This window comes from Taudactylus pleione, unplaced genomic scaffold (assembly GCF_031769625.1).
Source record: "Taudactylus pleione unplaced genomic scaffold, aTauple2 ptg000671l, whole genome shotgun sequence".
Lineage (NCBI taxonomy): Eukaryota > Metazoa > Chordata > Amphibia > Anura > Myobatrachidae > Taudactylus > Taudactylus pleione.
Genome location: NW_028285073.1, coordinates 8985524 through 9009210, shown reverse-complemented (window position 1 = coordinate 9009210; position 23687 = coordinate 8985524). Strand labels below are relative to the sequence as shown.

Genomic DNA, 23687 nt, shown 5'->3' with positions numbered 1-23687 from the left:
GATGGGAGAAATAGTTAGAAGCAGGGGGCATGATGGGAGTAATAGTTAGGAGCAGGATCAGAGTAGTAGTTTGAAGCAGGGGGCATGATGGGAGTAATAGTTAGGAGCAGGATGAGAGTAGTAGTTTGAAGCAGGGGGCATGATGGGAGTAATAGTTAGAAGCAGGGGGCAGGATAGGAGGAATAGATAGAAGCAGGATGAGAGTAGTAGTTTGAAGCAGGGGGCATGATGGGAGTAATAGTTAGAAGCAGGGGGCAGGATAGGAGGAATAGATAGGAGCAGGATGAGAGTAGTAGTTTGAAGCAGGGGGCATGATGGGAGTAATAGTTAGAAGCAGGGGGCAGGATAGGAGGAATAGATAGAAGCAGGATGAGAGTAGTAGTTTGAAGCAGGGGGCATGATGGGAGTAATAGTTAGAAGCAGGGGGCAGGATAGGAGGAATAGATAGGAGCAGGATGAGAGTAGTAGTTTGAAGCAGGGGGCATGATGGTAGTAATAGAAGCAGGGGACAGGATGGGAGGAATAGTTAGAAGCAGGGGGCAGGATGGGAGGAATAGTTAAAAGCAGGGGGCATCATGGGAGTAATAGTGAGAAGCAGGGGGCATGATGGGAGTAATAGTTAGAAGCATGGGCATGATGGGAGGAATAGTTAGAAACAGTTGGCAAGATGGGAGTAATAGAAGCAGGATGAGAGTAGTAGTTTGAAGCAGGGGGCATGATGGGAGTAATAGTTAGAAACAGTAGTTAGAAGCATGGGGCAGGATGGGAGTAATAGTTAGAAACAGTAGTTAGAAGCAGGGGGCAGGATGGGAGTAATAGTTAGAAACAGTAGTTAGAAGCAGGGGGCAGGATGGGAGTAATAGTTAGAAGCAGGGGGCATGATGGGTGTAATAGTTAGAAGCATGGGCAAGATGGGAGAAATAGTTAGAAGCAGGGGGCATGATGGGAGTAATAGTTAGGAGCAGGATGAGAGTAGTAGTTTGAAGCAGGGGGCATGATGGGAGTAATAGTTAGGAGCAGGATGAGAGTAGTAGTTTGAAGCAGGGGGCATGATGGGAGTAATAGTTAGAAGCAGGGGGCAGGATAGGAGGAATAGATAGAAGCAGGATGAGAGTAGTAGTTTGAAGCAGGGGGCATGATGGTAGTAATAGAAGCAGGGGACAGGATTGGAGGAACAGTTAGAAGCAGGGGGCAGGATGGAGGGAATAGTTAGAAGCAGGGGGCAGGATGGGAGGAATAGTTAAAAGCAGGGGCCATGATGGGAGGAATAGTTAGAAGCAGGGGGCATTATGGGAGTAATAGTTAGAAGCATGGGCAAGATGGGAGAAATAGTTAGAAGCAGGGGGCATGATGGGAGTAATAGTTAGGAGCAGGATGAGAGTAGTAGTTAGAAGCAGGGGGCATGATGGGAGTAATAGTTAGAAACAGTAGTTAGAAGCAGGGGGCATGATGGGAGTAATAGTTAGAAACAGTAGTTAGAAGCAGGGGGCAGGATGGGAGTAATAGTTAGAAACAGGGGGCATGATGGGAGTAATAGTTAGAAGCATGGGCAAGATGGGAGAAATAGTTAGAAGCAGGGGGCATGATGGGAGTAATAGTTAGGAGCAGGATGAGAGTAGTAGTTTGAAGCAGGGGGCATGATGGGAGTAATAGTTAGAAGCAGGGGGCAGGATGGGAGGAACAGTTAGAAGCAGGGGGCAGGATGGGAAGAACAGTTAGAAGCAGGGGGCAGGATGGGAAGAACAGTTAGAAGCAGGGGGCAGGATGGGAGTAATAGTTAGAAACAGTAGTTAGAAGCAGGGGGCAGGATGGGAGTAATAGTTAGAAACAGTAGTTAGAAGCAGGGGGCAGGATGGGAGTAATAGTTAGAAGCAGGGGGCATGATGGGTGTAATAGTTAGAAGCATGGGCAAGATGGGAGAAATAGTTAGAAGCAGGGGGCATGATGGGAGTAATAGTTAGGAGCAGGATGAGAGTAGTAGTTTGAAGCAGGGGGCATGATGGGAGTAATAGTTAGGAGCAGGATGAGAGTAGTAGTTTGAAGCAGGGGGCATGATGGGAGTAATAGTTAGAAGCAGGGGGCAGGATAGGAGGAATAGATAGAAGCAGGATGAGAGTAGTAGTTTGAAGCAGGGGGCATGATGGTAGTAATAGAAGCAGGGGACAGGATTGGAGGAACAGTTAGAAGCAGGGGGCAGGATGGAGGGAATAGTTAGAAGCAGGGGGCAGGATGGGAGGAATAGTTAAAAGCAGGGGCCATGATGGGAGGAATAGTTAGAAGCAGGGGGCATTATGGGAGTAATAGTTAGAAGCATGGGCAAGATGGGAGAAATAGTTAGAAGCAGGGGGCATGATGGGAGTAATTGTTAGGAGCAGGATGAGAGTAGTAGTTAGAAGCAGGGGGCATGATGGGAGTAATAGTTAGAAACAGTAGTTAGAAGCAGGGGGCATGATGGGAGTAATAGTTAGAAACAGTAGTTAGAAGCAGGGGGCAGGATGGGAGTAATAGTTAGAAACAGGGGGCATGATGGGAGTAATAGTTAGAAGCATGGGCAAGATGGGAGAAATAGTTAGAAGCAGGGGGCATGATGGGAGTAATAGTTAGGAGCAGGATGAGAGTAGTAGTTTGAAGCAGGGGGCATGATGGGAGTAATAGTTAGAAGCAGGGGGCAGGATAGGAGGAATAGATAGAAGCAGGATGAGAGTAGTAGTTTGAAGCAGGGGGCATGATGGGAGTAATAGAAGCAGGGGACAGGATGGGAGTAATAGTTAGGAGCAGGGGGCAGGATGGGAAGAACAGTTAGAAGCAGGGGGCAGGATGGGAGGAATAGTTAGAAGCAGGGGGCAGGATGGGAAGAATAGTTAAAAACAGGGGGCAGGATGGGAAGAACAGTTAGAAGCAGGGGGCAGGATGGGAGGAACAGTTAGAAGCAGGGGGCAGGATGGGAAGAACAGTTAGAAGCAGGGGGCAGGATGGGAAGAACAGTTAGAAGCAGGGGGCAGGATGGGAGGAACAGTTAGAAGCAGGGGGCAGGTTGGGAGGAACAGTTAGAAACAGGGGGCAGGATTGGAGGAATAGTTAGAAAGAGGAAGGAACGTCTCACCTGGAAAAATTAATCTCAGCTCCGCAGTTCTGAGGTTCCGGATGCCATTTCTCCCTCCGTGTAGTACAGCAATGTGCCACTGACAGCTAGCTCCTTCTACAAACTGCGTACATTTTAGCACACCATGCAGCGCGCAGCCGCGCACACGTCCATCAGCCCCAGGGTACAGTCTGACCCATCTCACAGAGACAGGGGGTGGGCAGGTGGCAGAGGATAAGGGAGGAGACACAGGAGCTGGCAGCGTCCCAGAAGCGCGGCAGCCGGCTCTTGCACATATGAATCAGAGCGGACCGGCTGGCAGTATCAGTCAGCCTGTCCAGCCCTTTTAGTGGGGAGCATGGGACCGGCCCAGCGGGACCTTTCCCGCTGTCCCGGTGGCCCAATCCGCCCCTGCATAGTGCCCATTCTAATATTTACACAGCAAATGTAGGAACCTGTGCAGATGATTAAAGCACCTAAAGGCAGATGGATGTGTTGCAAATATCAAGCAGAAGGAGTCTCAGCCTTCAAGTGTACAATATATTCACCATTTTAATTGTAGAATTTATCAGGATTATTTTGACTATCATTGTTCTACATGTTGCTCAATCTGTCCATTTGATGGATGACCCCAAGGTTGTGGAGGCGGCTGGTAAAGGAACTATCTTGCGGTCGTTCACCAGATTGTGCAGTGTGAAACGACCGCACAATATGTCACTAGTAAATTAAACTCACAGCAGTCACAAAGGGAATACAACTTTCTCCCAACCATTTGCCTATCTGTAAGTGGACCTTAGCCTGACAGTTTTTCACATATTTTCCGAAAAATGTGACTGCTAAATCCGTCGCAGAATGGCCAGTTCTACACTTTATTGTACTCACCAAAATTCCTCTGTTCTGCAAATAAGCAGCAGTTTCTCTTCCATGCAAGACCAATCCCATCTCATGATGAGAAGTCAGGGGCCAGCTAACCAGTAGGCTAGCCATGAGGAAGAAGAGGCAGTTGACAGTTACAGGTAGCTTAATGAGCCGCTCCATTACATAAGTACACAATATTTACATTTTATTTTTAGTATGTATACTCTGGTCTTTGCTGATATTCATGTGACCCAAATACATAGTTGCATATTGTAACTTTGTGGGGTCTATTTACTAAGCAGTGTTAGGAGACAGAGTGAAAAGTGATAAGGTGCCAGCCAATCAGCTCCCAACTGTCATCTCACAGGCTGTGTTTGAAAAATGACAGTTGGGATCTGATTGGCTGGCACCTTATCACTTTCTTATCACTTTTCACTCTGTCTCCTTACACTGCTTAGTAAAGAGATGCCTTTAGCCAAGATTACTCATCATTGCCAGCTGATGCCATGCACTGTAGAATGGGATTGTAATGAAATAACATAGTGTACGGTCTGGATTTGTCATTTTGAAGTATGCAGAATGCTGTAATAATTAGATTTAATTTATGATTACTGTATTACATGAAACAACAACAGGATGTTTTCTTATTGTACTTTAAGCTTTCAGGAGCTGTAACTGTACGTTTATGGGCAATATAAAGATGGCTCATTTACATAATAATTGTCATTAGATTACTGCATATGTTGTTTTTCAAAATGTTTTATTATTCCATTGCAGGATTTAATGAAAAGTATATACATTTTTTTTGTGTGGACATTTTCCATTTAGATACATGAAGGTAAGGCAAAGTAATATGTTTTGTAGATACATTGATCTTTATTAACCCATTTTTGTTGTTGCTTTTAGCTAAAATAGACAAAATAGACCCAAAAAGCCTATTTTTCTATCATTGGCTGTATATATTCTCAGGTTAAACACAACACAATTTAAGGCTCAGCTTTTTTAAAACTACTCTAATTAAAATGCAATAGGTGAGATTTTTCAAAGCTTAGAGAGAGATAAGGTACCAACCAATCAGCTTATAACTCTCATTTTACAGGCTGTGTTTAAATAATGACAGTTTGGAACTGATTGCTTGGTACTTTAACTCTCTCCAAGCTTTCATAAGCCTCCCCCATTTTAATGTTAATAAAACTACAGAAAGAGTGGAGAATAAAAATGATCAGTAATTGACTGGTATTGAAACATTTGATTACTGAAGAAAACATTTGTAGAGCAAACGGGTACTAATGCATCATACAGTCATGGGCATGCATTATCGCAGTTGCCTGTAGGTAATACAACATGTTCTCATGTAGTAGAGATGAAGCATGAAGGGAGCAAGTGTAGCATGTGTCCGGAGCTCTAGATATGATGTGGGGTGCAGGGCTTCTATTATAACTCAGTATGATGAGGATCGCAGAGTCAGTGTCCGTGCCTGGAGTTTAAGGCCACAAGAAAATGGCCGCCACTCTCTGCGGATCTTGCACTGACTGAGCTGTAGGTTTCTTTCAAGAATTGTACATTACAATTTTAGCATGACATTCTGTCAGCATTGGTACTGTACATTCTATCAATGTATATGGCAATATCTATGCCACGATATAGCCAATAATATATCTGGTTTTAGTGAGTCTGTTTGTACTGAATATAAGCAAATAAGGAAAAACGACTGTAGCCTCCAATGACTTCTCAAATCCTCCGATGTGTCAGTAATACTGTATACTAAAATAGTAAAATAAATTAATAGGTTAAAAAAAAAAGAATAAATTACAAAAAAGAAAGAAAAGTATTCATGCCTAGTATCTCCGGTAAACTTTGCAATTACATTTAAGGGTCATGTTTTTATGTTTGTGCTAATTTAATAAAACTGTAACTTTAGGGACCATTTAGGAAGAGTCTAATTTTTTTATTGTTGCCTAAATTTTCCACATTTAATTACCATTGACTAAATACATATTTATTCCAAAAGAAGTTCCAATATCCCCTTAAGTAGATAGAACACATAAGAAATGTAATTTAAAACAATGCAACAATTGTCCCGGCCAGAAACCATCTCTGGTTATAATGAAATTCATCTGTTTTTAGATATACCCTTCCAAAAATCTTGTGACAATTATTCACATTCCATCTCCTTTACACAAATATTGTCATAGTCTACATCAGAAAAGCACAAAGTTGGATTTTCATGTTTCTATTGTAGAGTGTCCCACGTGCAATTCATTATTTTGTAATTCTGTTTAAAATTTGCAAAGTTAAAAACAGCAGAGATTCCAAATACCACTAATATCTATCTAGGGACAATACCAGATTCTAAAGATATGTCCTTATTTTGCATTAGCGATCAGCTGCAAAATATCGTTGTCTGCATGTTAGATGCAATTTTTGGAAAGAAAATATTTTCATATTTAGGATTTATGAATTTAATATTTATTGAAGGGAATATGTGAAAGTATGATATTGCCACAATTTGTACAGCTCACATGAAGAGTTGGGTGGTGTGACTAAAGGTCCCTATACACGGAACGATGTAGGCAACGATACGATCTCGTTAACGATTTCCACTGAACTCCTGGACACTCCCGGACAAACGATATTGTGCATACACGTGGAACGATTGTACAATATAGATGGGTCGTTAACGACAGCAAATCATTAGCGATATATTGTTTGGCAGCAAACAACCTCACGATGCATCTTCTGTCTCTCCGTTGGCTGGCACAAAATGGTGGAGGGGAGTGTCCAGGAAAAGTGACGACAAATCGCTCGTCAGTCATGAAATCGTTCGTCGTGCAAAGACACGGAACGATGTGTGGTAAATCATTAAAAATAGTGCGTGATCTCTGCATGTTCAAAAGATCACAGACCCCGACCAACGACCAGCAGGAGCGCTCATCGGCATCGTTATCGTGCTTACACATGGCAGTTTTTAAACGATTTGTCGTTCCAATCGGTCGAAAACTGCAAAATCGTTTAAAATATTGTACCGTGTGTAGGCACCGTAAGCTTGTGGAGTGCATGGCAATGCCTCATTGGGTATAGAGGGATCCTCTTTACATGCTGCCCGCTGAAAGGGGTGGGCTTACGACATCTTGGTGGACCCCTCCCCCACTCTGGGCACTCTGAGCACATGATGGGAATTTTAGTGCTTTAAGTGCGTCCATAACAGAGAAGCACCAGCTCAGCAGCTAAACATCCCTGGACACGCGTTTCCCTGAGACAGACCCATGGAATGTTAGCGCAGGCTGACCAGTGTCTCTGTCTCAGGGCCTGATTCAGCAAGGACCGCAGTTGGTAATACGCACGCAATCGGCTGATTGTTCCGTTCTACACATGCGTATGCATCACAGTGGGCGTGCGCAAACTGGTCACTGTGATCGGAACTGCAATTGCAGTGACTACGCAGACCCATCGCAGAGTGATTGACAGGAAATATCGTTTGTGGATGGTGACAGGGAGGTGGTCGGCGAAACGCAGGCGTGTCAACGCCGTTGCAGGGCCGTGCATAAAGTAGCCACTGAGATGCCGTATGCAGCCTGCGGTCTCATAGCATGCACTGAGGTTAGTCATTTTTGAGTAAGGTTAGAGCTTGTGCAAGTGTGCGTGAGGCTACGATGGTACTTGATTGTATCGATGGTATCTCAGTCTTGCTAAACATTACGGATGTGTGTAAGGTAAAGTGGGCGTCCTTATGTAGTGCCATGATGGCATAGCGATCGCAATGGATTAGCATACTATCACAGTTGAACTGCGTACGTAATTGCAGGTGCGATCACAATAGTGATCCTTACTGAATTAGGCCCTCAGTTTGTGTCCCTGAATCATTATCCTTGTTTACCTGCTACACTGACCCCACTGCTGCTAGACAAACCTATATTTCCCCTTTAGGACCCATTCAGTAAATGAGGGTGGGATGTCCTGTGCATGAACTCACAGAAGACATAAGGACATATGGGGGGGGGGTGTTGGTGGTTTTACTCTCTCCCACTCCACCTCTGTGCATGGAAATGAAATCTGTGAGAGCGTGACTCACTGGATATACGCCTCGGTGACAGGAAGTGCACTGGCTGGTCACTTTGGCACAATGTGTTCCTGCGGATCAGATTCCCATTCCTCGCTAGTGACTGGCATGTTACATGCCATTATCAATTTTATTTTTATGCTCCACGTTTCATTTAAATGAGCGCTCACATTTCTCATTGCTGCAATTCCGTCTGCTTCTCATTAGCCACAGAGAGATAAATATAGCTTAAAGGTAATTTAATTTATCATTCAAAGTGTTAGCACCCTACTATAGGTATAGAATCTACGTGCCCGTTTTCTTCGGTGCATACAGTACTTACCCAACTATTGTAGTTACTAGTTACAAACTTCGAAGCCTTAAATATTTGTGGGATATTTATGGCAACATCATCTTCATGCCAAGGATTTATGTGATCTGTATAGAGAGTTTTTTTCTGTACAGAGATTAATAGTATTATGATCATGACCAGTAGGAACTGCGAATGATAGTATGAACACACACACAAACACACATATACACGTGTGTGTGTGTGTTAGATTCTCTGAAATGTCACTGCTGAGCCAACAGTTCATTTAAGATGAGTCTTCGACGAATCCATTTAAGTGTGATTATACTATGCACCCAGGCAATTACATTTCATTATTGGTAATTTCACTTTTAAAAATGACCAATATCTACAACTATCAATATATATATGGTCAAATGGTAGGCGGAACTCACGGGTCTTTAAAGCAAAGAATCAAACTGACAACTGTGTCAAACCTTGTCTGACGTTTCAGTCAGTAAAGACTTTTATCAAGAACATGAAAACAATTGTGTAATAACATACCTTTATACCAGAACATCACAGGTGATAGGAGTTACCTCCGTGTGCTGGCCGCCGGGCGCAATAAGAATGACGTCATTAGCATGTGTCCGGAGTTCAGCGCGACCGCAACGCAACGTCACCACCAACGAGGTGACATCAGGTGTCCGGACGCACGCGGCAGACATCATGCCCGACTGTCAGAACCAGCGCCCCTGAGGTCAGGAGGCCAAATAACACTTATAATAAATGATGATAATAATGAATTAGGTGCAAATGACTGCTAATGTGTAAAAGAAGAGATGTGTGGAACATACCTTAGAAGTGAATTAAGATGTATCTAAGGAACAGGAAACTAAGAGATTATCCCACCGTAAAGTGACATCATAAAGAGAGAACATATAAACTCCGCAACAAAATGTAACAGAGAAAAGACAAAACAAATATACAACATGAAAAAGCATAGAATACATGACTAAAACACATAAATGCATTGAAAGAAAGAGAAAAAAAAACGTGAATAATAGATACAACCACCAATATAAGTTATCCAATTAAAAATATTGTATGAGACCAAAAAAGTTTTTGTCTGTTGTAAGAAAGTAGAGAGAAGCTGCCCAAAATCAAAGAAAGTGGTACAAAAAGCTATAAAGTGAAAAAAAATTTGCAAAATTTCAACCTCAAAAATCAAAAAAAGAGAAAAAATTTAAGAATTATTAGTATAATCGGAAGGCTGTATAATCAAAAGTTATTATAACTGGTAACGTTAGACTTACTCAAAAAACAGCATTATGCAAAAATCGGAAAATGATTACATCAAGGGTGGAAGATGTAAAAAATACACCATACACTACTGATGTAGACTATACTGGACAACTTACGCATGGCATCACTTGAGGCCAACTAACCAGTCTTTCCGAAGTAGATGGTAAAGGTATATTACAGAACCTAATCTTCCTAGGTGGTCTCCCTCCCTAGTACTACTTAGGCCCAATACTGCTTGGCTTCCAAGATCAGTCGAGTTTGGGCATAGCCAGTATGGAATGTCTGTAAATAAGAACTCATCTGTAAGGATATGCTGGTGGAGGCCGGTGCCAACATCTGTTGCCAATACCGGGTAAATAGCCACTGAGATGAGGCCATGAGAAAAAGAAGTAGCATCTCAGAGATAAAAAATAAAAAATATGAGGTTTAGATTGCTGTCAGAAATTTTTTCAAAAAAATGTGAGTGAAAAAAATGAAAGAATAAAAAAATATATGAAAACATGAAAAAATGAGAATAATTAATATGAATGTGTAGTCAAGCCCAAAGAAAAAAGTTCATCGCTTTCAGAGTTGTAGCTTCTAAAAAATGGTCCTTATCCAGTGTTCATGTGCCCGGAAGGTCCTCATCATAGATAGCATGCAAAGGATAAGGTTTCGTTTAGTCCACAAGGGGTAGCAGTGTTCAGTTTATGTATCCATTGTGTTTCCAACTGGAGTAAACGTTTCTATCGGTCACCTCTTCTAAGGGGGGGTACGTGGTCGATGATTTTATATGATAAGGTAGCCAAGAAATGCCGGCTCTCTTTAAAGTGGCGGGCCACCGGTTGGTCAATCTCCTTTCCTGCTATAGCTTGTCTAATGGCAGTGCGATGGTGTGCCATCCTTTCTTTGAAAGTACGAGTCGTTTTGCCTATATATACTACGCTACAAGGGCATCTTAACATGTATACCACATATCTGCTCGTGCACGTCAGGATATGTTTAATCGGGATTTGTTTGCCAGAGTGTGGATGAATGATGTACCTGCTAGGTTCCATATAGCTGCAAGTGGTGCATCCAGTGCACCTGTAGCAACCTGGTTTTCTGGATAAAAAGTTGGAATCTGGAATAAGCGATGACGGTGATATGTCATTGTGGATCAACCAATCCTTGAGATTTTTCCCTCTTTCATGGCACATCATAATATTTGATTTGTATAAAGATTTAATACTGGCATCAGAGTTAATGATCGGCCAAGGGGTCTTAGTGGTGTGGTTGATGAATTTACTGGCTGTATTGTACTTATTAGTAAAAAATATGGTTTAATTGGTTTTTTGACTTTTGACTCTTGAAGTGAATAATTCCTGTTGGGTCATCGCCATGACTTTACTTTTGATGTAAGCCAAATCTTTGGAGGAATAACCTCTGCCAATGAACTTTTTGGTCATATCAATTTCCAAAGCAGCTGTCTCGTCATTGGTAGTAATTCTTCTAATACGTAAAAACTGGGAGAATGGAAGTCCCCTCTTCAAGGCAGTCGGATGGTGGCTTTTGGCATGTAACAGAGTGTTACAATCAGTAGCTTTATGATAGATCGACTGATCTTGGTTTCAAACTCTGTACCCTTCCATTCTATCGACACATCCAGATAATGTACTGTTTGATGATCACATTCATAGGTAAATTCATAGGTAAATTTTATGAAATCATGCATTTGATTAACCAGTATCATATGATGTTAAAATTGTTCCTGTGAGCCTGACCAAAGAATCAAGATATCATCAATGTATCTCGTAAAAAACAAAACATGCTGCCAGAAAGAAAAATGATCAAAGAATAAGGCTTTCTCAACCTCAAACATATATATGTTAGCGAATGAAGGTGCTACATGAGACCCCATTGCACAACCGCAGTTTTGAAGAAAAAATTTGTTATCGCATAAAAAGTAATTCCTAGTGAGTTTTCTCTAATAGAGTCATGAAGAATGGTAGATGTGGACCAGTATACTCGTTGATATACAGAATCTAACCCTTGTTTATGAGGAATACTAGTGTAAAGTGACACTACATCAATCGTGCACAGTAATAGATTTTGAAGGTAAGTTTTGTAACTGATGAAGTTTCTGAAGTAAGGTATTAGTGTCCTTCAAATATGTGTGTTGCTGCATAATGAGTGGTTGGACTTTAAAAATCCAAATATTTAGAAATAGAGCTGTAGAGTGAACCTCTGGCTGAAATTATAGGCCTGCCAGGTGGTGATATTAAAGATTTATGCACCTTGGGAAGTGCATAAATCAAAGGTACCACCGGTTTGTCAATACTAAGGCTAGATTTAGTGGATTCTGTGATCCAATTTCTGGCATGTGCTTCACTAAGAATGTTGTCTAGTCTGTTTTGTATGAAAGAGTGGGATATTTGTCCAATTTTAAGTACACAGTGGTATCAGCTAATTGTCTGTATATTTCTTTTTTGTAATTGTCCATATCTTGTATTACCAAGGCTCCTCCCTTATCCGCGTGACGAATATAGGTTGTCGTGTCCTTACTCAGTGTTTTGAGTGCTAGAAATTCTTCTTTGGTTAATTTATTCCGAGATTTTGTATGTTGTTTCTTGGATTCCTCCATAACTTGGTGATCCAATAGTCGCGTAAAGCTCTTGATAGAAGCATTATGGGACTGTGGTTCAAAAGTAGAATGTTTTTTAGTTGGACCTGGTTCATATGTCATAATATTCTCCTGAGTATTCGAAAAAAATTATTTTAATTTAAGGTAACGAGTAAAGCGCCACATCTCTTTCTTCCACTCAAAGCTGTTGAAGGTACAGGTGGGTACAAAATTCAACCCTTTGTTCAAAATTTTTTCTCCGTTTCAGTAATAGTTCTTTTTGACAAATTGATTATTGTGTTCTCTTCTTGTTTGATTTTCTTCCTCTCCCCCTGCTTACTGCATCTCGTGTGGGCCCTCTGTCTTTTGATGCCCGGTTAGTAACACCCAAAGGGGATCTCCGTGTTACGTTACTGGAGGTCATTTCCTGATCGCTCTGGGATGAATAGGCCCCACTGGAAGATTCACTGTCTGGTTGTCCTCTCAGAGATCCTTGTCTATATCTGGAGAATCTAGGTGTGGGAGTTCTGCCCGTGGCCCAGGTTTAGACTCTCTGTTCCTGGTAGTCTAAGTTGACTCTATTCAATTTCTCTTTTTTGAATTTTATTAATTCCTTTTTATATTCTAACACTTGTGTGTTAAGCTTCTCCAGCCAATTCTGTGTAGAATTGCTGGTTAGGTCTGTTTTGTGTGTGGACTCAAACATGGCAATTTTGTCACAGATGCTACCTAGTTCCCTGCTTGATTCTTCAATAACTAACAATATTAGATCTAGCGAACATTTGTTTAATACTGCAACCCATGGTCTACAGAATTCAACATTGTTATGACCAATGGTTGGGACATTTTTGATCCTAAAGCCTCTAGGTATTTTACGTTCTTTATGGTAGTCAGTAAGAGTGACACCATGTAAGTAGTAATCTACTTTCTTTTTCTTAAGTTTAAGTAGCCCTTGGTATAGATCATCTATAGAGTCTGAGCCTGCTGTATCTCGTAGGGAGTCCTTAAAGTATAACCCTTCTGCTTCAGAATCACTGAAGCTTAATATTTCACCTATAGGGAGCTGAAGGTTTAAAAATCCACTACTATCTGCCGGAGTACTGATGCTAGGTTTCCCTTTAGTTGTCATACCGTATTGGTACAACAAACAGACTATATGTATAAACAAAGGGTATACAGATGATATATAAAGAACCACAGAGTAAATTAAATATACTGAAATGATGAGCTCATAACATGAAAACACACCAACCACAAAAACAGACCTTTGAAGCCAGTGAAAAAAATTTTTTTTGTTTGTACCACAATCTTATGGTGTGTATATAGGATTTCTCTCAATTCTACCTATACAAACCAATAAGACATTCTATGATATAAGTATAGACAATCATGCAAAGGGGTGCCCTGCCAATCGGAAATAGCAAAAAGAATCCTATTTCCAAATAAATAAAAAGTCATATGGGCTGGCACTCCATATTCAAGCAATCAATAAATTGGCCCAGGTGCCATCCAAAATGCTCCCGTGGAGCAGTGTATTTAAGGTCAAATGGTAGGCGGCACTCACGGGTCTTTAAAGCAAAGAATCAAACTGACAACTGTGTCAAACCTTGTCCGACGTTTAAGTCAGTAAAGACTTTTATCAAGAACATGAAAACAATTGTGTAATAACATACCTTTATACCAGAACATCACAGGTGATAGGAGCTACCTACGTGTGCTGGCCGCCGGGCGCATTAGGAATGACGTCATTAGCACGTGTCCGGAGTCCAGCGCGACCGCAAAGCAACGTCACCACCAACGAGGTGACGTCAGGCGTCCAGAGGCACGCCTCAGACATCATGCCCGACTGTCAGAACCAGCGCCCCTGAGGTCAGGAGGCCAAATAACACTTATAATAAATGATGATAATAATGAATTAGGTGCAAATGACTGCTAATGTGTAAAAGAAGAGACGTGTGGAACATACCTTAGAAGTGAATTAAGATGTATCTAAGGAACAGGAAACAGTGAGAAGAGTGTAAAGAAAAAGAATATCAGTTAGAATGAAAGAGATTATCCCACCGTAAAGTGACATCATAAAGAGAGAACATATAAACTCCGCAACAAAATGTAACAGAGAAAAGACAAAACAAATATACAACATGAAAAAGCATAGAAGACATGGCTAAAACACATAAATGCATTGAAAGAGAAAAAAAACGTGAATAATAGATACAACCACCAATATAAGTTATCCAATTAAAAATATTGTATGAGACCAAAAAAGTTTTTGTCTGTTGTAAGAATGTAGAGAGAAGCTGCAACAATGCATACCTCTACATCCGTACCCAAAATCAAAGAGAGTGGTACAAAAAGCTATAAAGTGAAAAAAAATTTGCAAAATTTCAACCTCAAAAATCAAAAAAAGAGAAAAAATTAAAGAATTATTAGTATAATCGGAAGGCTGTATAATCAAAAGATATTATAACTGGTAAAGTTAGACTTACTCAAAAAACAGCATTATGCAAAAATTGGAAAACGATTACATCAAGGGTGGAAGATGTAAAAAATACACCATACACTACTGATGTAGACTATACTGGACAACTTACGCATGGCATCACTTGAGGCCAACTAACCAGTCTTTCCGAAGTAGATGGTAAAGGTATATTACAGAACCTAATCTTCCTAGGTGGTCTCCCTCCCTAGTACTACTTAGGCCCAATACTGCTTGGCTTCCAAGATCAGTCAAGTTTGGGCATAGCCAGTATGGAATGTCTGTAAATAAGAACTCATCTGTAAGGATATGCTGGTGGAGGCCGGTGTCAACATCTGTTGCCAATACCGTGTAAACAGCCACTGTGATGAGGCCATGAGAAAAAGAAGTAGCATCTCAGAGATAAAAAATAAAAAATATGAGGTTTAGATTGCTGTCAGAATTTTTTTCAAAAAAATGTGAGTGAAAAAATGAAAGAATAAAAAAATATATGAAAACATGAAAAAATGAGAATAAAAAATATGAATGTGTAGTCAAGCCCAAAGAAAAAAGTTCATCGCTTCCAGAGTTGTAGCTTCTAAAAAATGGTCCTTATCCAGTGTTCATGTGCCCGGAAGGTCCTCGTCATAGATAGCATGCAAAGGATATGGTCTCGTTTAGTCCACAAGGGGTAACAGTGTTCAGTTTATGTATCCATTGTGTTTCCAACTGGAGTAAACGTTTCTCTTGGTCACCTCCTCTTCTAAGGGGGGGTACGTGGTCGATGATTTTATATGTTAAGGTAGCCAAGGAATGCCGGCTCTCTTTAAAGTTGTCAGTTTGATTCTTTGCTTTAAAGACCCGTGAGTGCCGCCTACCATTTGACCTTAAATACACTGCTCCACCGGAGCATTTTGGATGGCACCTGGGCCAATTTATTGATTGCTTGAATGTCGAGTGCCAGCCCATATGACTTTTTATATATATATATATATATATATATATATATATATATATTCAAACACAACACTTATAGGGCGCTGACGAATGGAATGCTCTATACAATTTAATACCAATACAAAATTCACAATGGAGATACCACTGAAAACTTTCAGCTGACAGAAGAATTGAAGAATTCTTCTGATTTGGCCACCAAGGTACTTATTCAATGTGTGAGATGTTCATTAGGTTCTGTGAACTTACCCTCTCACCAAAGAAATCACCCAACAATGTGTCCAATGGCCAAATATTAGTACATCAGAATCATTTTATTCTTGATTAAATGTTAAAAATTTGCATAAAAAACAATTACTTACATCAAATGTATAAAAAGATGTGCCATTGATAATGCCAATATGAAGGTAAAGAGATTATCCCTTTGATTTTTGGATTCCAAGGCTGAAGATAAACATGGATGTTATAAGGGACCCTGCCTCCCTGCCTCGGATCTCAGATAATGGCCCAGCTACCCCATACTCATGAGAGAGACACTCACACCTGCAGCACCCACTCAGTTCTCCAATGACCAGCGGGTGCCAAATCCTTTTCATACCAGTGAGGAAGGGACAGCATAAGTGCATGGGAACTATCCCTGCACCCACTGCAAGTTGCCCCCCAGTGCTGGACTAGAACAGTAGGGAGGAATAATGTTATCATGGCCCAACCATACATTATTCCTGTCCTAAGAAAAGAACCGTTACATGAGATTTTATTGGAGGAGGGATAGGAAAGTAGATAGCTAATTACATACAGGAGTCTTTTTTTTTTCTTTGGCTGGGCGGGGGGGGGGGTTAAAGATGGCTCCGCATAATATTGGGGGCTAATATCTATTATATAAACCTATGAGTGCATTTTAATTCTCTGCTATTCTATAGATATGGACCATCTCGCAATAAGCATATAACCTCCACAGTGCTGTAATTACCACTAATGTTCTTGTACATAAAGGGGGGCTTAAACATAAACACACGGTTCTCTAAATAGAATCCATCAGGGGTCAATGCAGTTAGGTGCAAATTGAAAGTTTGTTTCATGAAACTTGCAGACTTTGCACGAATGAGTGCACCCGAGAATTCTCCAATCCAATTAAAAATGCCTATTCGCGGTACTCACAGCAGGTGTTTGCAAATTGACTGCCAAATGCGATTTGAGAGAAGTGCATGAAAAGTGGGGAGACCATCCTGGCTCCCCCAAAATTGATAATTTTGTTAGCATGCCGTATAAAAGGCTGTTTGTGGGCATAAGGAAAGTACTGAAGATTTTAATGGAGTCAAATGGCTGACTAGTGCTTTTTTTAAAAGTGAAAAAAAAGATAAAAAGCAAACTTTTTCCATTTAATCTCAAACGAATTAAATGAAAAATGCAAAAAAAATTAGAAAAATAACAGTGATTTTTGGGTACTTCGAAGGCTCTTTAAAAACTTTTTTAAAAATTTTTAAAGAAAAGATAAAAAGTAATTATTTTTCAATTAAAAAATATGGTAATTAAAATTTAGGTGCCTGAACTAAGAAAAAGTTGATTTGGGGGGTAATTTGAGGCCATTTTTTTAAACCACCCAAAAAATTACATAATTATTGGACTAATTAAGCTAATTGGAAACCTCCAATTACCTAATCAGTCATTAGTGAGTGGGGAGCAGGGTTTCCAAGGGGTTCAGCACAGTGTCACAACATTTTAACCTTAAAATAAAGATTTTCCCTTCCATCTCATGAAAATATGTGACTTTACTATGACTGCCACTTGCACTTCGCACCTAATTGGATTGACCCTTAATTCTGTACCTGAATTACAGCAATAATACCATAAATGCAAATATGCTTCTAGTACATACACAGAGTGCTACCAAACATAAGTTCTGATTTCTATCACATCTAGCAATAAAGTCATCTACAATTCCTTATCTATTGTGCATAGCCATTAATAGATCAGTAATCTACAGTCCTTACCCTGCATCACGTCACATAACACCATTAACTAAACCATAAACTACTATTAAACACGTAAAAAGGGACATAATCACATATTGAAACTACGTAAACACAATAAAACCATAAAAACACACTTAAGATAAAACACACACAATCCTCCACTGTCCTCATTTCTTTAGCTATTTCTGTATGCCTTGTATTCCATTACTTAAACCCCTTTTCCGCAAAAATTCCGTGTCTGACCCGGAGTTGGAACAGAGGCCCTGATTCAGAGCCGGACGCTCTGACAGAGCACTCGCTCTGAATCAGGGCCGTCCCTCTGAATTTTAGAGCAGCCTCCTGGCCGCTGGCTTAGCTGTGGGTGACCACCCACAGCTATAGCGAGCGGCCAAAAAGATGGTCGCGATGGTCAAGACCATCGCGACCACCGGGCTTGCGACGAGACCCTTGTGGTAGGGTCTCGTCTGCCGCAAGCCCTGGAGTGTTTTTGGCTCTATCAAAGCCAAAAGCACTCCCACTGACATCATTAGTGATGTCAGTGGGGCCAGCCCCAGACGGTAGGCGTTCCCGTGGGAACGCCTCCGTCTGGCCAGCCACGCCCCCGGCACGCCCACCAAAGGGGGCGTGCTGTCACTCACCATCGACAGCACGCCCCCTTTGTAGCGAGACCCATAGCTACGGCTTGCCCGTCGCTATCCGGGTCTCGCGCATGTGCACGACGGAGCCGGGTCCGTCGTACGCATGCGCACTGGCCCAACATCGACCCACTTGCGAGCACTCAGCGCTCGCGAGCGGGTCTGAATCAGGCCCAGAGTTCCTATCCGGATCAGACCCGAGTCGGCGCCGCTCACAACGGAGTCGGGTATGCATAAACCTTGCTTTCCCGGCGTGAAAGTGGACGCTTGGAGATGATGTCATCTCCAAGCACCACTGAAGCCGGACCAAACGGCCGGCTTGCAGCGCACTCCAGGTCATCGTGACCAGGAGTGCACTGTTCTTACAGCAGGGTTTCACGGGCTACGCCCATGTTAAACCCTGCTATTTACCTGGGTTGGATTGCCAGGTCACTTGACCTGGCGATCCAACCCTCTCCCCTTTTACACCAGGGAGCTGCCCGGGTTAACCCTGCAATAACCCGGGTTTTAGCTCTGGTGTAAAACGGGTATAATAGTGCGATCCATGTGGATGGAGGAAGGAGTTAGACAATGGTGCTGACCCAGAGGTGGACGATGATGCGGTCTATTGGCGGTCACCCACCGTGACTTAATGCAAATGCTACTACACAGCCCTTCCCTGGAGAACATCCGTGCGTCCCAATGTGCAAGCTCATTGTCAGCATCCGTAGGCGCTGAAATACAGATTGGTGCACCACCACATACGGACACTGAAATACAGGACCTCATTCAGAGTCGGTCGTTGCGGCCACACGGTCGTAAGGTAAAAGGGGTCGGATATGCAAATGAAGCGCTTGCAAGTTGCATCGTTAAGATGGGATCGTTAGCTGGACGAGCGAGGGGAGGATGCGGCCGTACGACTAAAAATACGCCCCCTTCTCGTTCACGTTACACGTCATCTCCGGGCATATAAGGATTAATCGAGACCATCGGGAACCATCGGAGCTGCTCGTAGAGCTTAAGGTTGACCATACCCTCTCTTAAGCACTACGATCTAGTCAGTGTAAAAACCTCCCATGTCACATGTGCCATGACACTACTTAGTTAATTATGCACTCCCATAAAACGCCGTTTGCATAGTCAGGCACGCCTGCGTTCGGATCTCCACTCCCCCGTTCACAAGCACCTTCCCCTATTACCACCCACAAATGCCTCATCCTGTCACTCAAACTAACGACCTGGCTGTGTTCAAGGAGAGAGCAATTTCTGATCGTAATAGCTAGTTTGCGCACGCGCATTGCGAATTTTATGCATGCGCAGTTTAGCAAACATCGGTGGCGTACGACCGAGCGGCCGCAACGACCGACTCTGAATGAGGTCCACAGATTGGTGCACCACCACATACCAGCAAAACTATCACTAGCCCTATGGCAGGCTCAGATACTCCTTCTGCTGATGACCTCCTACGTGAGCAGTTGAGCATCTGTGTATGCACTCTCAGCGACACCCCTGCGACACATAACACGCCAAGGAGACGGACCATCTCTGTGCATCTGTTTAGCCAACGCCCAGGAACGCCTAGCACTTTTCCAAGACATTTATGATCCCACCTATCTCGATCGCAACAGCATCGTTGTGCGTGTTCTCTGTATAAACGCAGAAGCCATAGTGTCAGAGTTCAGCCGGGAATCGGCCGTCCCTTACCGTCCCGCCGGTTTCCTCTGACTTCTCGGGCAGTCGGGCGGCTGGTGCGGCGACGTGGGAGGTGCTGAGCATTCTCCCTGATGCTGGTGCCTTGGGCGGCCTGGTGCACGGGGATCGGAGTTCCTGTCATGGGCGCCGCCATGACACTTCCTTCTCTGACTATCCTTCCTTCCCTGACAGTCTGGCCGGTGAGCTGACGCTGTGGACCAATCAGTGGGCTTCCAGGGGTATATATCCGGCTCCTGTGTATCAGGTAGTTGCCTGAACAACCATTGTCGCTGCTAGTGGTCTCTTGTTCCAGGTTCCCTTGCTTCCAGTGATCTATTCCTGTGTGCAGCTATATCATTCATCTCATCAGTGCTTTACCATCTCAGCCTGTGTGCAGCTATATCATTCATCTCATCAGTGCTTTACCATCTCAGCCTGTGTGCAGCTATACCATTCATCTCATCAGTGCTTTACCATCTCAGCCTGTGAGCAGCTATACCATTCATCCCACCCTGTGTGCAGCTATATCATTCATCTCACCAGTGCTTAACCACCTCAGCCTGTGAGCAGCTATATCATTCATCTCATCAGTGCTTTACCATCTCAGCCTGTGTACAGCTATACCATTCATCTCATCAGTGCTTTACCTTCTCAGCCTGTGTGCAGCTATACCATTCATCTCATCAGTGCTTTACCATCTCAGCCTGTGTGCAGCTATACCATTCATCTCATCAGTGCTTTACCTTCTCAGCCTGTGTGCAGCTATATCATTCATCTCATCAGTGCTTTACCATCTCAGCCTGTGAGCAGCTATATCATTCATCTCATCAGTGCTTTACCATCTCAGCCTGTGTGCAGCTATATCATTCATCTCATCAGTGCTTTACCTTCTCAGCCTGTGTACAGCTATATCATTCATCTCATCAGTGCTTTACCATCTCAGCCTGTGAGCAGCTATATCATTCATCTCATCAGTGCTTTACCATCTCAGCCTGTGAGCAGCTATATCATTCATCTCATCAGTGCTTTACCACCTCAGCCTGTGTGCAGCTATATCATTCATCTCATCAGTGCTTTACCTTCTCAGCCTGTGTACAGCTATATCATTCATCTCATCAGTGCTTTACCATCTCAGCCTGTGAGCAGCTATATCATTCATCTCATCAGTGCTTTACCATCTCAGCCTGTGAGCAGCTATATCATTCATCTCATCAGTGCTTTACCACCTCAGCCTGTGTGCAGCTATATCATTCATCTCATCAGTGCTTTACCATCTCAGCCTGTGTGCAGCTATATCATTCATCTCATCAGTGCTTTACCATCTCAGCCTGTGAGCAGCTATATCATTCATCTCATCAGTGCTTTACCATCTCAGCCTGTGTGCAGCTATATCATTCATCTCATCAGTGCTTTACCTTCTCAGCCTGTGTACAGCTATATCATTCATCTCATCAGTGCTTTACCATCTCAGCCTGTGAGCAGCTATATCATTCATCTCATCAGTGCTTTACCATCTCAGCCTGTGAGCAGCTATATCATTCATCTCATCAGTGCTTTACCACCTCAGCCTGTGTGCAGCTATATCATTCATCTCATCAGTGCTTTACCATCTCAGCCTGTGTGCAGCTATATCATTCATCTCATCAGTGCGTTACCACCTCGCCTGTGTGCAGTATACCTCCATTCCACCAGTGCGTTACCACCGCCGCCTGTGTGCAGTATATTATCTATTTCACCAGTGCTTTACCATCACAGCCTGAGTGTAGTTATACGTACCCACCTCTCCAGCGTCATAATCTCTGGCTGGCTCCAGTACCACTACCCACCTCGTTACTGGACTCTGTGGTCCCTACCTACGTGTTACAGTATTGCACCGTGGTGCACTCTTTCTAACCGGCAACCCAGTAGAGTGTGTCCGCAGTGCACACTTCCTTGTACCTCAAGTACAGTGTCCCTACGTGCCCCTTTCTGGCACAGAACCTTTGGGCCACGAGTGTTCGTCTCTCCTTTTTCCCGCGGGCTTTGGTCACCTAGTCAAAGGACCGCGACCTGCTTACGAGGTGCAGCTCAAGCCCATATCCCGATTGGTGGGGTCACTGGCGAACACCATCTCGTGGGTTAGATTCCGCACCTTTGACTAGGTCTCGCCAACGACCAAGACCCGTGGATGCGGAGGTCGTACATTCAGGCCCCTCGCCTCCGTTTCCTCCCGCAGCCTCAGGCCTCAGCTTCCAGAAAACCGCCTCCCAGCGTGACAGTTTGTTCAGGCCCAATGGAAGCTACAGGCTCCCCAGGTACTGGGAATCTCCAGAAGCTAACGGCTCGCATGGATAACCAAGAGGCGGCACAGCAGCATGTGGCCCAGTACCTACAGGAATTATCTGGTCAGCTCCTGTCTATTCAGAACACTCTGGCAGCTATGTCTCATGCTCCACCTTCTGTCGCTCCTACGGTTTCTCCTGTATTACCTTCGGGGATCGTTCCTCAAAAATCCAGTTTGCACTTGGCTACTCTCGAGAGGTTCGATGGTACTCCTCAACGATGTCGTGGTTTCATAAACCAGTGTGAGATCCAGTTCGAATGCCTACCCCAGAATTTCCCTACCTCCCGGTCTAAGGTGGCCTATGTAATTTCATTACTAACCGGGGCAGCTCTGGATTGGGTCTCCCCCTTGTGGGAACGAGCAGATCCGCTCGTATCTAGATATGAAGAGTTCATGGCAGCTTTCAAAAGGATCTTTGATGAACCTGGGAGATCTGTCTCTGCTTCTTCAGATTTGCTTCGTGTCCGTCAGGGTACCCGGTCCGTCGGGCAATATGTAGTACAATTTCAAACCCTGGCGTCCGAACTAAAATGGAGGAAACACTTAAGGCAGCCTTCCTACATGGCTTATCTGAGAGGATGAAGGATGAATTGGCATCTAGGGATTTAACTCCCACCTTCTCGGATGTTATATCCCTCTGTATAAAAATTGATCTTCGCCATAGAGAGCGGTGGGGAAATAGGGGGCGTGGAGATCGTCCTCGGGATCGCCCATCCTTGGGAGGTCATTCCTCTCCTTCCTTCTCTAGCAGTGAGGAGCCGATGCAAATTTCAGATTCCGGTTAAGTAACGCCGAACGGAACCGGCGTTTTCAAAATAAATTGTGCTTCTATTGTGCTGCTCCGGAGCACACATTAAGGAATTGTCCTGTATTGACGGGAAACGCGAAAACCCTAATTGATGTTGGGAGCATGCAATTGGGGGTTATTTCTGACTCCTCCCAAATAAATGACAGTTTATTGCCTGTGTCGCTCTCCTACAAGTCCAGGACAAGGATGGTTAAAGCCCTTGTGGATTCTGGGGCTGCTGGCAGTTTTATTTCTAAGTCACTGGTTCAGACCCTAGGCATTGCCAAACAGATTACTGCTCTCTGGTGTAGATGGCAAGACCTTGCTAGGGAGATCCATTTCCTCAAAAACCTTGCCAGTGTTCCTCCGTATTGGATGTCTGCACCAGGAGACTATTGAATTTTTTGTTCTTCCCGACTCAGCCTATGAAGTAGTTTTAGGCCTCCCCTGGCTACAAAAGCACAATCCTACGTTTGAATGGTCCAGTATGCAGATTTTATCGTGGGGTCCAAGTTGTTTCCATGGATGTCTCATCCAAGTACTCCCTGTCCGCACTAACGCGGTGTCCTCCAGTGGAAATATAAGCTTCCCCCCGTTTGACAAGCCCAAGTGTTCCTCTGTTCCCGGTCTACCAGCAGCTTATCAAGATTTTGCCGATGTATTTTGCGAACAGGCTGCGGATAAACTTCCACCTCATCGTTCCTGGGACTGTGGTATTGAGCTCCTGCCAGGGAA

General features: G+C 43.2%; 2 pseudogenes; both read right to left on the bottom strand.

Moving 5' to 3' along the window:
- Positions 1–9744: 9744 nt before the first annotated feature.
- Positions 9745–9863, bottom strand: LOC148478231 (5S ribosomal RNA; annotated as a pseudogene).
- A 4937-nt stretch (positions 9864–14800) lies between these two features.
- LOC148478230 (5S ribosomal RNA) lies at positions 14801–14919 on the bottom strand (annotated as a pseudogene).
- Between the last annotated feature and the right edge of the window lie 8768 nt (positions 14920–23687).